At 36.1% G+C, this 12588-nt stretch overlaps 1 pseudogene; it reads right to left on the bottom strand.

Annotated features, from left to right (window-relative positions):
- Positions 1–1815: 1815 nt before the first annotated feature.
- Positions 1816–3594, bottom strand: LOC113092603 (uncharacterized; annotated as a pseudogene).
- Positions 3595–12588: the final 8994 nt, after the last annotated feature.

Here is a 12588-nt window from a genome sequence, read left to right as displayed (position 1 = left end):
GGGGAACCAGATTTGCTAGATGTGTTAAAAAACATTCTACGTCCATGAAATAAACACACACACATACAAAAAACACCACATTCAAAACAGAGATATTTGTATTGCAAATGTAATATGATTTGCTCAAAGGTTTCTCTGTCATTGCTCAGGAATAGTGAAGTATTAACTTTGCACAAGATACTTCTGAAAGAAAGACATAAAAATGGTTGTCCTACAGAGATATGAATTTTGTTCTTCAGTTCAGATCATTTGATTTTAGAATAAGTTGATGAAATACTGCGGTTTCTGTGCCTTTTTTTGTTAAGTTAATTTCTGTCTAGAATCAACTGAGATGATATCTGTAAAATCTCAGTGTGTTTCCTGTCCAAATGTATGTTCAGGTCATTTGCTTTTTAATTTAATGTTAATTGTTCATATTAAAGTGACTTAATTCTGAATTTGGTCTCTAGGCAGACTAGTTTACAATTTTAAATGTCTTCAGAAAACTTTTAAAATTGAATTGAGATTGAAACTGTTCTGATGGTTCTCTTTGCTAGATATAGCAATTTTGTGAATTGACAAAAATAAACATGTTTTAAACACTGATAAATAGTGTATGTTTAATTTCACAATAAGAGTGCGATTAATCGCACAAAAAGGGTGCGATTAATCGCGATTAAAAAATTTAATCTATAGACAGCCCTAATATATATATATATATATATATATATATATATATATATATATATATATATATTACCTGTTTTATATATGCAATACTTGGTCAGTTTATTGATTTGTTTGGTTAACTTTGGACACATTTTTTATTTTAATACCGTGCAGTGCACTACATTAAGATTCGAGAGATGGTTCAAGTCAGTGCTCAATAAATGATAAGTTTAGAAAGGTTGTGCATCCACTTATTATTAGTGTGACATTTTAGCATGCAAATCAAGGGGAAAACTCCAAGATATCAGCCCTAAAAATCGCAGCACATATCGGCCATCGGCTGACCCTGACCTCTAAACATAGGCATCGGCATTGGCTATAGAAAAACCCATATCGGTCGATCTCTACTATTGCATTATTTATGTTCTTGATAATTAAAGGTTATACTATTACATGTTACACCTGTTGTATTTGCACAACAGTTACACTGAACTTCTTACTTTAATTGTTTTTCTATTTAACTTTTTACTATCAATGTTCTTTATACTTTAAGGTTATACTTAAATTTTACACCTGTTGTATTTGCACTACACTTGCACTGAACCTCTACATTTAATTGTTTTTCCATTTAACTTTAACTTATCACATTATCTGTTCTTGATACTTGAAGGTTAAGACTGTTGTTACACGTTAGTCCTTTTTTATGAGCACTACAAGTGCACTGAACGTATAAATTACATAATTGTTTTTCTGTTTAATTTTTTACTTATTGCCTTACATGTGGTCTTGATACATGTTTACCTAATTATCTTTTGTTTTACACTGCCCCTTTACCTGTTTTATATGCGTTACTGTAAACTGTACACATTTATGTCAGTGTGTAATGAAGCACAAATAAAGCGATACAAAATTGATCAATTTTGCTGTTTATTATTGTAACAGGTGTTAAGCAATATGCATAACACTAATAATGCAGGATATGCGTGTGTACATATTTACATGTGTGTGTATACAGTATATATATGTTAATATTTCTTATTTATACAAGCATGCATGTGTATTTATATATATACACTTAGATATACACAGTACACAAACATTGATAAACACAAACTTAGATTTTTTTGGATGTGATTAATTGTGATCAAATAATTTGACAGCCATAGTTTATGGTTTCATAAAAACGCTGGGGCACATATTAGTCAGTGCACAGCATACAGTCACTATATCTTGTCCAGGAACGTCATGTCTTCACCTTGACATGGGAGTACCATTCTGACTGGTACAACTCCATTCAGTATGGTGTACTTTGTGCGTACACATCCGATCACCCTCTCCACATGAACCCTGAGGTGAGCTATCCGCCGTGTTTCCTCCACATCTTCTGAATCCAGCTGGCTGCGTCCTCTTGTGAATGCAGGTATTTTCACTTCTGCACACACGAGTCCAACACTGTCTCTGATGTCACATCCACGATCTGCCAACACCAAGTCTCCAGGTAATAGTTTATTAAGAAGGCCACTATTCTCAGTCACATGTTTGTCACTGACACGACCTTCCCAACCTTGGGAAATGAAGGAGATAGAGCCTCGTGGTGTAATGCCAATGAGATACTTTTGGGTGTGCTGGTGTTTGTAGTGGGAAAATGTCTGTGCTCTAGCTTTGAGATTTGCTGCTCTTTCAATGCGAATTTCAAAGTAATCCACAATAACTGCTACTCGATTGCCAAAAGCCTCTACAAACTGATGTGGCATGGTGGCCTGTAAGCAATGTCTCTCTGGCCAGTGCACCAAGGGTTTGAGATGTCTAAACATTGTACCTATGGTATCTCTGAATGTAGTGGACACAGTCTTTCGATCCACGAGAAGAGGTATACAATGTGCTGAATTGGGAGATTCAGCCTGAGGCGCATAAGTGTTGAAAGGAGCATTTGAAAAGGTGAGAGTTTTCGGCCAGTCTGTGGCAGGCAGGGAAGAAGCTGTGTCAGCACACCCATCAGAAGCGCAAGACATGTAAGCCCAGTGTAGTACTTCACCTTTGCATCATCATCTTTAAAAGAATCCTCATCCATTCTCTTTTGGGCGAGCTCTTCCTTCAGTCTCCTGTTCTCCTCCAACAAACTGTTAATTTCACCACGCCTGCAGCTACAAAGATGGCATTCTTGCTGTTCTGCAAAGTTGTTATTTGAGCCTGTGTCGTCCATTTGTGAGGCATCATCTGCTGTTGCAGCTTCATCCATCCGTCCAGCTACATGTAGTGGTGCAGGTGCAGCATGATCCCCTGTGACAGCTTGCAGTCTCCTTGTCCTCCGGTTAAACCGCACAGAGTGCGTTGCTTTAACTTCTTTGTGCCCGAGATGCAACGATGGCACCCAGTCAGGATCACACTCCAGCATTTCATAGGCTGGTTTTCCTAAAAATAAAAGATACAATTATTTTATTGGTTATGTAGTTATTCAGCCAGTTATCAGTGATTGTCAAGAATGTGGGTAAAGATGAGGCAAGGACTCAAACAGAAAGCAAGGGGCTTTATTGAATAATAAAGCAAAGCAAAACAAAAACAAATAAAACAGCAGACACGAGAACACAACCAACGAAAACGAGACAAGAGCGTATGGTTGAGGAAATGAAAAATCAACACACAGAGGAGAGCGCACGCACTTTCACACAGAAACAATATACACCAGTGTCAGGGCTCTGTCACATAACCAAGAATAAACCAGACCAAAGTGACAACCCTCACAATAATAAAGTCAAGCTAATAAAGTTTGCGGTGTAACAACAACTCCATTGGTAGTGGTAAAAAAAATAAAAAATACAACAACAAAGGTTAAACGTGTTTTGTTTATAACTTACCTTTGTGAAAATGGCGTGAACAAACAAGCGTGTTTCGGGAAATATTGTTGAAGGTGATAGTTTTCCTTCTTACTGCCACTAACCAGGCCATCCAACGCCGCTTTGTTAAAGGAACACTCCACCGTTTTTTGAAATAGGGCTTATTCACATTATTTCCTACATTTAGAAAGGTGGGCAAATGCATTTTTGTGTCAGTGCATGCATTGTTTTAGTTTGACCTGGTCGGCGTTAGCTTAGCTTAGCACAATGAAAGGAATCCTTTGTTGCCAGCTAGCATGGCCTGAGTAAAAGTGATCAAAAAAATAAAAAAAACCCCACCTAATTACTTCTTGTGGCCTGCGTATTCACAGCGAGTACAAATAGCGATCCAGATTAACACTAGGCAATTTCCTAGGCAGATATTGACTTGGGACTATATTATGGGGAAGCACAGGCGAAGCACTGCTGCTTAGGCGAAGCACTGCTACTTCGGCACAGAGATATCACGCAACATGTGTGTGTGTGTGTGTGTGTGTTACATAAATAATGAAGACCGTTCTGCTACCTCCTTTGGTCAAAATGCTAGTAGCCTTCTCCTCTCTAGTAGTTATACTAAAACTCCCGAGTCTAACTCGGTGAGAGAAATATAGCTATACGGGGTATACGGGGTATATCCCGTGCGATTCCGCTCTTTATGTAATTAGTGTGTTTACAGTTTTTTTCAACTGTTTACACACAAAATTATTACTTGTCACACAATTTCTAAAACCTGACACTCAAACACCAGAACCACACACTAAATCTGCAAAACCATACACACATTTTTGGCCTTTTACTCAGTTTTCAATTTCGTTAAACACTTTTTGCAAAACATAACACAATTTTCCATTCAACACACAACAATCTGACAGGAAGTTTCTTGATTTCCTTTTATAAAAAGTCACACTAATTCATCAGTGCCTCACACTAGCTCCTCACATGTGCAAACACTTGTTGCTTTACTTAACAACAACCAATCATAACTTTAGTAGTGGCCTATAAATAGGCCAAAGGTCAAGTAATAGCTTTTGGACAATGGATGCAAACAGAGTAAGAGGGAGAGCCAGGGGACGAGTTCGACTAAGAGGAGCAAGGGGAGGACAAGGAACAAGAAGAGTGGTCTTAAATGAGATTAGTATGGAGCCAAAAGAGTATCAATAAAGATAAATGCACACACTACATTCACTTATGCACACATAGGATTCATACATGAACACACATAATTCATAAATACACACACAGGATACACAAATGCGCACAGAATTCACAAATGCACACACAAAATTTAAGAAGCACAGAAGATTCACAAATGCTTACAAAATTCAGAAATGCACACAAAATTCAGAAATGCACACACACTCACTTTCCTCACGAGTCACGCAGCGAGCGACTCACTTTCCTCACACAGCAAACGACTCACTTTCCTCACAAGTCACGGAGCGAGCGACTCACTTTCCTCAGCGAACGATTCACTTTCCTCACCCAGCGAAAATGAGCGAATGATTCCCTTTCCTCAAGCAGCGGCGACTCACTTTGCACAGCGGGAGAGTCACTTTCCTCTCTCAGCGGACCACTGACTCTCTCTTCATGTAGGGACCGAATATTATAATTAAAGTGACTTCTATATTGCATCCAAAAGAATATTTAGATATACTTAAAATATTCAAAAAGGTGTAAAACATTTTTTTTTTTTACTTTCATTAATATATTTCAATTTTTTTATGAATCAATTTATGAATCCATGGTTAACTTTTTTTTCTGCAGTCACTGGGCTATATGTATTGAGACATTTTTAAATTTATATTTTGTAAAAAATAATAAAAAATAAACCTGAATTGTAATATAAACATCTGTATTTCCATACAATTTCATAAATAGGCTGTGTGAAGGCGTTCATGTGATTGGCTTATAAGTAAACAATCCCCCCACATGGGGTGCATTCTTGTGATTGGCTAAAAGAAGGGAGATATCTGATTGGTTGCTGATCATTCCCTGCATTTGTGTGTCGAGCCAAGTCAGAGGAGTCTCAAAATTCACACACAAATGCAGTGAAGTTCACAGACCGCAAGCAGTTTGTAAATCAAGATATATGTGTGTGAGCATCAGAAATACATTTCTGAATCTTGTTCTGTGCATTTGTGAATCTTGAGTGCATTTGTAAATGTTGTTTGCATTTCTGAATTGTGTGTGTATTTCTGAATTTTGTGTGCATTTGTGAATCTTCTGTGCTTTTTAAATTTTGTGTGTGCATTTGTAAATTTTGTGCACATTTGTGTATCCTGTGTCTGTATTTATGAATCATGTGTGTGCATGTATGAATCCTGTGTGTGCATATGTGAATGTAGTGTGTGCATTTATCTTTATTGAGATTCTTTTGGCTCCATAGATTAGGGCTACAGTAATCGATCATGTGATTAACCATGGTTTAACAATGAGAGAGGTTGGACTGAGAGTCCAGCCTAATTTGAGTAGATTTACTGTGGCGGGTATAATTCGAACCTTTAGAAATGAGAACCAGTATGTAACAATCTAATGTAATGTACACATAATGGCTTTTTACCATAACAAACAATAAGCCTATACTATAATAAATATATTTTACTGTAGTACCCTTGCATTCACACAAAAACAATATACACCAACTGATAATACAGCAATAATACTGTGAAAACAAAGACTGTTTTGTTTCTTACAATACAAGCAAGCAAGTTGAGGAACACTGCATTTGATGTTTTACAGTACTGTCTTTTCTTTTCTATTTCATAGCTAATTACTTTTGCTTTGATTCAAATAAACCTATGTTGTGATTGTGCTGTAGTGTTTTGCATCAATATATTACAAACTTTGTTCAATGATTCCACTGTGTCTGTAGTATTCTCTCTACTACTGCAGATGTATTTACTGTACATGTAGTACCATAATGAAACCTGGATCACCTATTTTTTTCTACAATATTTAATGATTGTACGAACAACGACTCTTTGAAACTATCGGTTGCTTGTGTGTGGGTGATCTATAGTTATGTTTCAATGGTATTTCACAGTAAATTTGTGTTCTGAACCAATGATTGTGCAAGTGCAAGATTTCTTTAAAGATGTGAATGCGCAAGGCAATGTTTTGAACATTAGACAGCCTGTGTTACAAGTTTTGTGCCTAGAGTTTTGAAAAATGACATCAAGTTCCCAAATATAGTAGCAAAGTGATTGTAAAAAACTGTATTTGTCAGTGCGTCCTAGGTGATTGTGTGCAACACACATGCATGTCTGAAAGGTCAAAGTTCACAGAACACTTTACTTAAAGCAGAATTAAAAAACTTTCATCATTAAAAGACAGACAGATAGATAGATAGATAGATAGATAGATAGATAGATAGATATGATAGACAGAATATGTGTCTGTCTCTCTGTGAGTGTGAGTTACTCTGTGTGATTGTGTGTGTTACTCTGTGTGAGTGTCTCTGTCTGTCTGAGTATGTGTCTCTCTGTCTCTCTGTGTGTGTGAGTGAGAGTGTGTGTGTGTGTGTGAGAGAGTGTGTGTGAGAGAGAGTTAGATGCAACATTTATTGTTACATTTTCATTTGCTAAAGCCCAAAGTTTAAAGTGACCTGTAAAAAAATAGATATTTTATTTTAAGGTTCTGAAATCACTCAAACACTGAAAGGTCACAAGGTCAAGCTGTCTGTCATAGACTGTAGAACTAATCAGGTGATGAAACTACAAATGTTAGTATGTATAATTTCATATAATATGTATTTATTTGTCAAGTGATTATGTATAAAATATTATAATGTGTATGTTATTTCAGTGCGGTTTATGGCAGCAGGGTTTTAGGCCAAAGGGCTGTTTTGGCTGGTTTAGGGTCAGAGTAAATGATGGATGGATGGATAGATAGATAGATAGATAGATAGATAGATAGATAGATAGATAGATAGATTTATTTTGAACAGCAGTCATGATAGAGAGATAGGTAGGTGTGTGTGTGTGTGTGTGTTTGTGTGTGTGTGTGTGTGAATGATTACCTTGATTACTGAACTCATAGTGATAATACTACTATAAAACTGATACTGATAATTAAACGACTGCTGATAATAAACCCACATTGAACTCAAATTCACTGATTCATGGTACATTCATTGCATTCTTTAACAGTTGACTTTAACATTAATATCTATCTAGTGGTAATGATACATAATCACCTGATAAATGGCTATTTACAGTCCTGCGTACCTACAAGTTTAGTTTTTCAGCTTATGTGCGCACCCCCAAAAGTGTTTATAATCGTTTATAATATTCAGGAGAAAGTCTGTGAAATGAGGGGCAGAAACTGAAAAGAAGAGGATTTGTTCTCTCTTAGAATAAGACAAACTGGACTGAATCAGACACTGTTGAAAACAGACGAACATCAACAGGTTTGTGTGAAAACTGAGGAAACAGTGTTAGCGTTACGTGTGTTACTGGAGTGGAGGAAATATGAGGAGGAAAGAAGGGGAAATGATTCAAATGATAAAGACATTGTAAATGATAATGTTCAGAAGCTTTTAGAAGGAAGTACTTGTAATGTGTTCAAACATCTCATGATTTACCCTAAAAAATACAGGATTGATGGGAGGAATATAATTAATTTCTAAATGTCCTAGTTTGTCATACACTGCTCCACACTCCAGTCTCGTATGTGGCATTAATGCACCTTTAAAATCAGCCACCAATCAGAAGAAGAAGAAGCTTTCCTACAAGCAAACATCCTGACCCATACTTTATTCCAGTTGGTGGCAGTAATGCGACAGTTAGGCTGCAATCCTCAAATAAACACCGAAGAAGAAGAGAAGAGCCAGTTCTTCAGTTTGGCGGGTTTCTGAGGTGAGTAGCTCGATATCTTCACGCTCTTTACACCTTTTTTTTTTTTTGAGCGAACTCTTTACATAGAAAACGGTAAGATGTGGAAATACTCATGATGTTATGAATGCACTAAATAACATTAGAACTGTGTTCAGATTGATAAGGACAAATCACAATGTTTGATAAAGATGTGTTTCTATCAGCAAACAGTCAGAATAAAGTGAGCTGATCCTGAATGTCTTGTTTAATGAGTGTTTATAGTCTGAGACTCATCAATATTATCAGCTGATCAAAATCCTCTTTATTTCATGATAATAGATCCTGTTTTCACCTCATTCATTACACTGATGACTTCAGATCTCTTCATTGACACATTAAGATCATTTTATTGCTGTCAAGATCAGAAAACAACACGGTTATCAGTTATTGTGACATTACAAGATGAAACTATCACAACTGCATTTATTCATTAGCTGTGATAAACCATGTTTCATATAAAACACAAAACTAAAACATTCAGCTCGACTCAATTCAGTGGTGCTTTATTTGTACTTTGCAAATTTGTGAGATTATATATCTATGTTTATTCTTTCACTTTCTAAATTCTTACATTGATTATATTTGGCATGTTTTAATTCTGTTTTTTCTTATTTATATAAGATTTTTTATATATTTAGGATATATTTATATATTTAAAAAGACTCATTGACTATTATTTTATTTTTTTAGCTCAAAAGTACGAGCATCAAAGCATCATGAAGAAGATAAATCTGCAGAGACAGAGTTTACTGAAGAACAGAGAGAACATGAGAGATCTAGAACCCTGCAGTACCAAACACACTGAAGAACAAACAGGTTCTGTTTACTCTTCATCCTTCAGTAATGAGGCTCAAAAATGTTTGTGTGTGTATGTATGTATGTGTATATATATATGTATATAATACGTATATTTATGTATATGTGGATTTCATCAGTGGCGGGTCACATGTTCACTCCTACTATGATGATTCTGATTTTATTACATTCTGTGTAAACTGTGATTTATAATGGATCAGTAACAACAAAATCACAGTTGAAGATCACACAGTCTGTCTGAGAGAGAATCTCCTGGAGAAATCCAAACGATTGAAAATTTGACATTTTAAAGCGTTAAAACGAGCAGTTCATATACATATTAGTTCAATAGTTGATATATTGTCAAAGTTGACTGTTTTTGCTCCATTTGGTTAATGAAAACATTTCCAAACGCTTCTTTGAGCAACACACAGCAGTGTTTCATTACTGAAGGATTCGTGTTGGTGAATTTTGAATCTTTTGAGTCAATGATTCAGTGCTTCATTTATAAAGACATGCCCTGTGTCTCAGTGTTCATACTATCCATCCTAAATAGTGTGTGAGATTAGAAGAAGTGTATAGAAATATAATGAAGTAACCAGTTAAATGTCCTTGTTAGTTTTTATCATATTTAGTCACCTGCATATTTAGTCTCAACATTTTAGTCAATGAAAACTTGACATTTTAGCAGTAAGATTATTATTAATTAACCACACAGCAATAATAAGTTTGGCAGCCATTTTTTAATTCAATCTTAGTTTTACTCCTATTTAGTCAACCCTGTCCTGTTCTTGTTTAGTCAAGTTCAAGACAACGAAATGTATGAGCATTTTAGTCAGGTTGTATAATGGCTAAACCGATCAGAATTATTTTTGCTCTAAATTATAATCGTTAAGTTTGTTGTTCTTTGAGAAATGTACTTTTGTGTTTCAGGTATTGCTCTTTCACCAGTAAACGCAAAGCAACAGAATGTGGACTCATACACATGGTTTAATTAATCTCATGTAATGTGCTGATTTATTAGGATTTTTATTATATAAAATAACACCAAAGTTTTATGCACTCAGTCTGTCTACATTCACACAGAGATCAGTCATTAGTCAGCGACAGCATTTGACGACTCCTTTATAAAAATCATTTCCGGTTTAAGAAGTGTTTCAACATTGCATCTAGGGGTGTGACGGTTCGTATATAACCGTGAGACCGGCGGTTATAGTTGAACACCGTCATTAGAACTCTATAACCGCCAAAACAGTGTCATTAAAATATTTTTTACAAACATTTTGTACAAATTTTGTCTTAATTTTAATAAATGTTTCATCAACCAATTGCGTGTATTTTAATAAATAAAAAGCAAATATAGCAGACAATGATAACCGTGACATGGAAGCACCAGCGCGCCGCGTTCACTTTCACTGCACTGTGAACTAGAGCGCATCTCATCGTAAATGAAACTCAGCGTAGGCCTATGCCTCATACATTAGCATTAAATATCTTTGCTGCATCCTTTCTAGAACAGACAATGGCTTTTTTTTGCGGCTCGCATCAGCAAAGCATTGCATCGCCATAGACCGCAAAACAATCAGCGGATGGCGGGCGGATGCGGCTTTGAAATTTGCTCAAAAAACGTTGGCGCGAATGAGTTTTGTGACAGATCTCCTTAATAAATGGAGGTCTGAAATCTCTGCCCCTTTACCGATCAGAGCGCGCGCTAACACGGAGTTAACCCGCTATCTCCAAGAACAACCAATTGACTCTATGGCAGATTAATATATTAATATATACCCCCCTATATATATTAAAGAGCCAGTAAGATGAAAATTCTAAGCTTCCTATCACTGTTTATAAGTCCTGTACATTAGGTTTAAATCCATCCAAGGCTAAAAAACATTGTCATTTTGTCAATATATCATTTTGAAATTACCTCAATTCTCAGAGATCCCCAAACAGTTTGCGTGAAGCTGTTCAAAAGATTCAGTTTCCTTAAACCCCACCTTTCGGTAGCATACTGTGTTCTGATTGGTCAACTAACATAGTCAGGTTTGATTGGTTGTTCCGCACACAACGTCACGGTAAACAATGCGTTAGCATCTTTTTGGGGTGAATTATGTCTTATTCCTCTCATCGAGAAGCAAACCGTAAAATAAAAAACTTGAACAGTCTGGCTGCTTTTTCTTCTGTTATTGGCGTATTCAAGCCGCGCGCTTCAGTTTGAATCTGAATAGCGCATTCAGCACAGGGGGCGTGATCACATTAGATATAATGAAGGGAGACATGAAAAACGGACATCACGTTGTTTTCATATGGATTACTTTATCACAGAATATCTGTTTTCGGCAGCACTTGTTTAATTTTAAAGTAGACATGTCAAGCTTTCTATAGATATCTCTCTCATATCTCTTCGTTGAGTATTCACGGAGTTGCGCTTCATTTTAATGACGTGTTTGTAAATGAAGATCAGCGCAAACAAAGGCTTTTATAAGTGCACAAAGTTATGTCTGTATCCAAAAAAAGTAGACCCTTTACAGATTCGATTGATGTATTGCTCTTATCTGTACGATTAAAACTGAAAGTGTAATTTAAGTTCTTTTCGGGGTTATCGGGGAAAATGACTCATAACGCGTATCCGCGTTAATCGACTCCTTAACATATAGTGCTAGCTCGACATACTGATAAGACGCTTGGGAGAAAACAAACACATAACATCATAATCATACTTAAAGGTTGTGATTCGGAGATGCTCGTTGGTCTAAATAAAGTTGGTAATGAACCCTCTTTTAAGGCCTAACGCTTTGAAAATCCCGCCTTGAACTCACTGAGATTAGAAAAGCAGTCATCAGTGAAATGTTGTGAACCGAACAAAAGGGATTTGTTGTACTGCTCTGGTATTGTGGTAAAAATGAATTTTAGCCATTGGTTCTTCTGATCTTCATTCTTTGGCAGTGAAAATAAAACAAACTTGCCTTTACAATTAAAAACACACTGTCTCCTCGACATGATGGTCTCACACCAAACAGAGCGTCTGTGTGGGGGATGGGGCAGGTCAGAGTTCCGTTTCTCTCAAGACGGTAGGCGGAGATTATTATGCAAAGTGCTCTAGTGACGTACATAGAGATGGGCAAAAGATTTGAAATCTATAACGACTCGTTCAGAGTTGACTCCTTACTTTAGAAGCCAATAACTTCATTAATCGTGTACTTTTTGGTTTAATTACTTTGCACATTGTTTACACTGATGGACAGCTACATCATACACTGTAATACAGGTAATTTTTGATTTCCCATCTGTGTGGCTCTTTAATAATTATCACATTTGCATGTTCATGGTTCTCTGATATTGGTTAAACAAATTAAATGTTAAACTTTTTTAAAAGATTTTTATTTTATTTTGGTTGGTTT

The sequence above is a fragment of the Carassius auratus genome, unplaced genomic scaffold (assembly GCF_003368295.1).
Source record: "Carassius auratus strain Wakin unplaced genomic scaffold, ASM336829v1 scaf_tig00214667, whole genome shotgun sequence".
In the NCBI taxonomy this organism is placed as follows: domain Eukaryota; kingdom Metazoa; phylum Chordata; class Actinopteri; order Cypriniformes; family Cyprinidae; genus Carassius; species Carassius auratus.
This window is presented reverse-complemented; position numbering and strand designations above follow the sequence as displayed.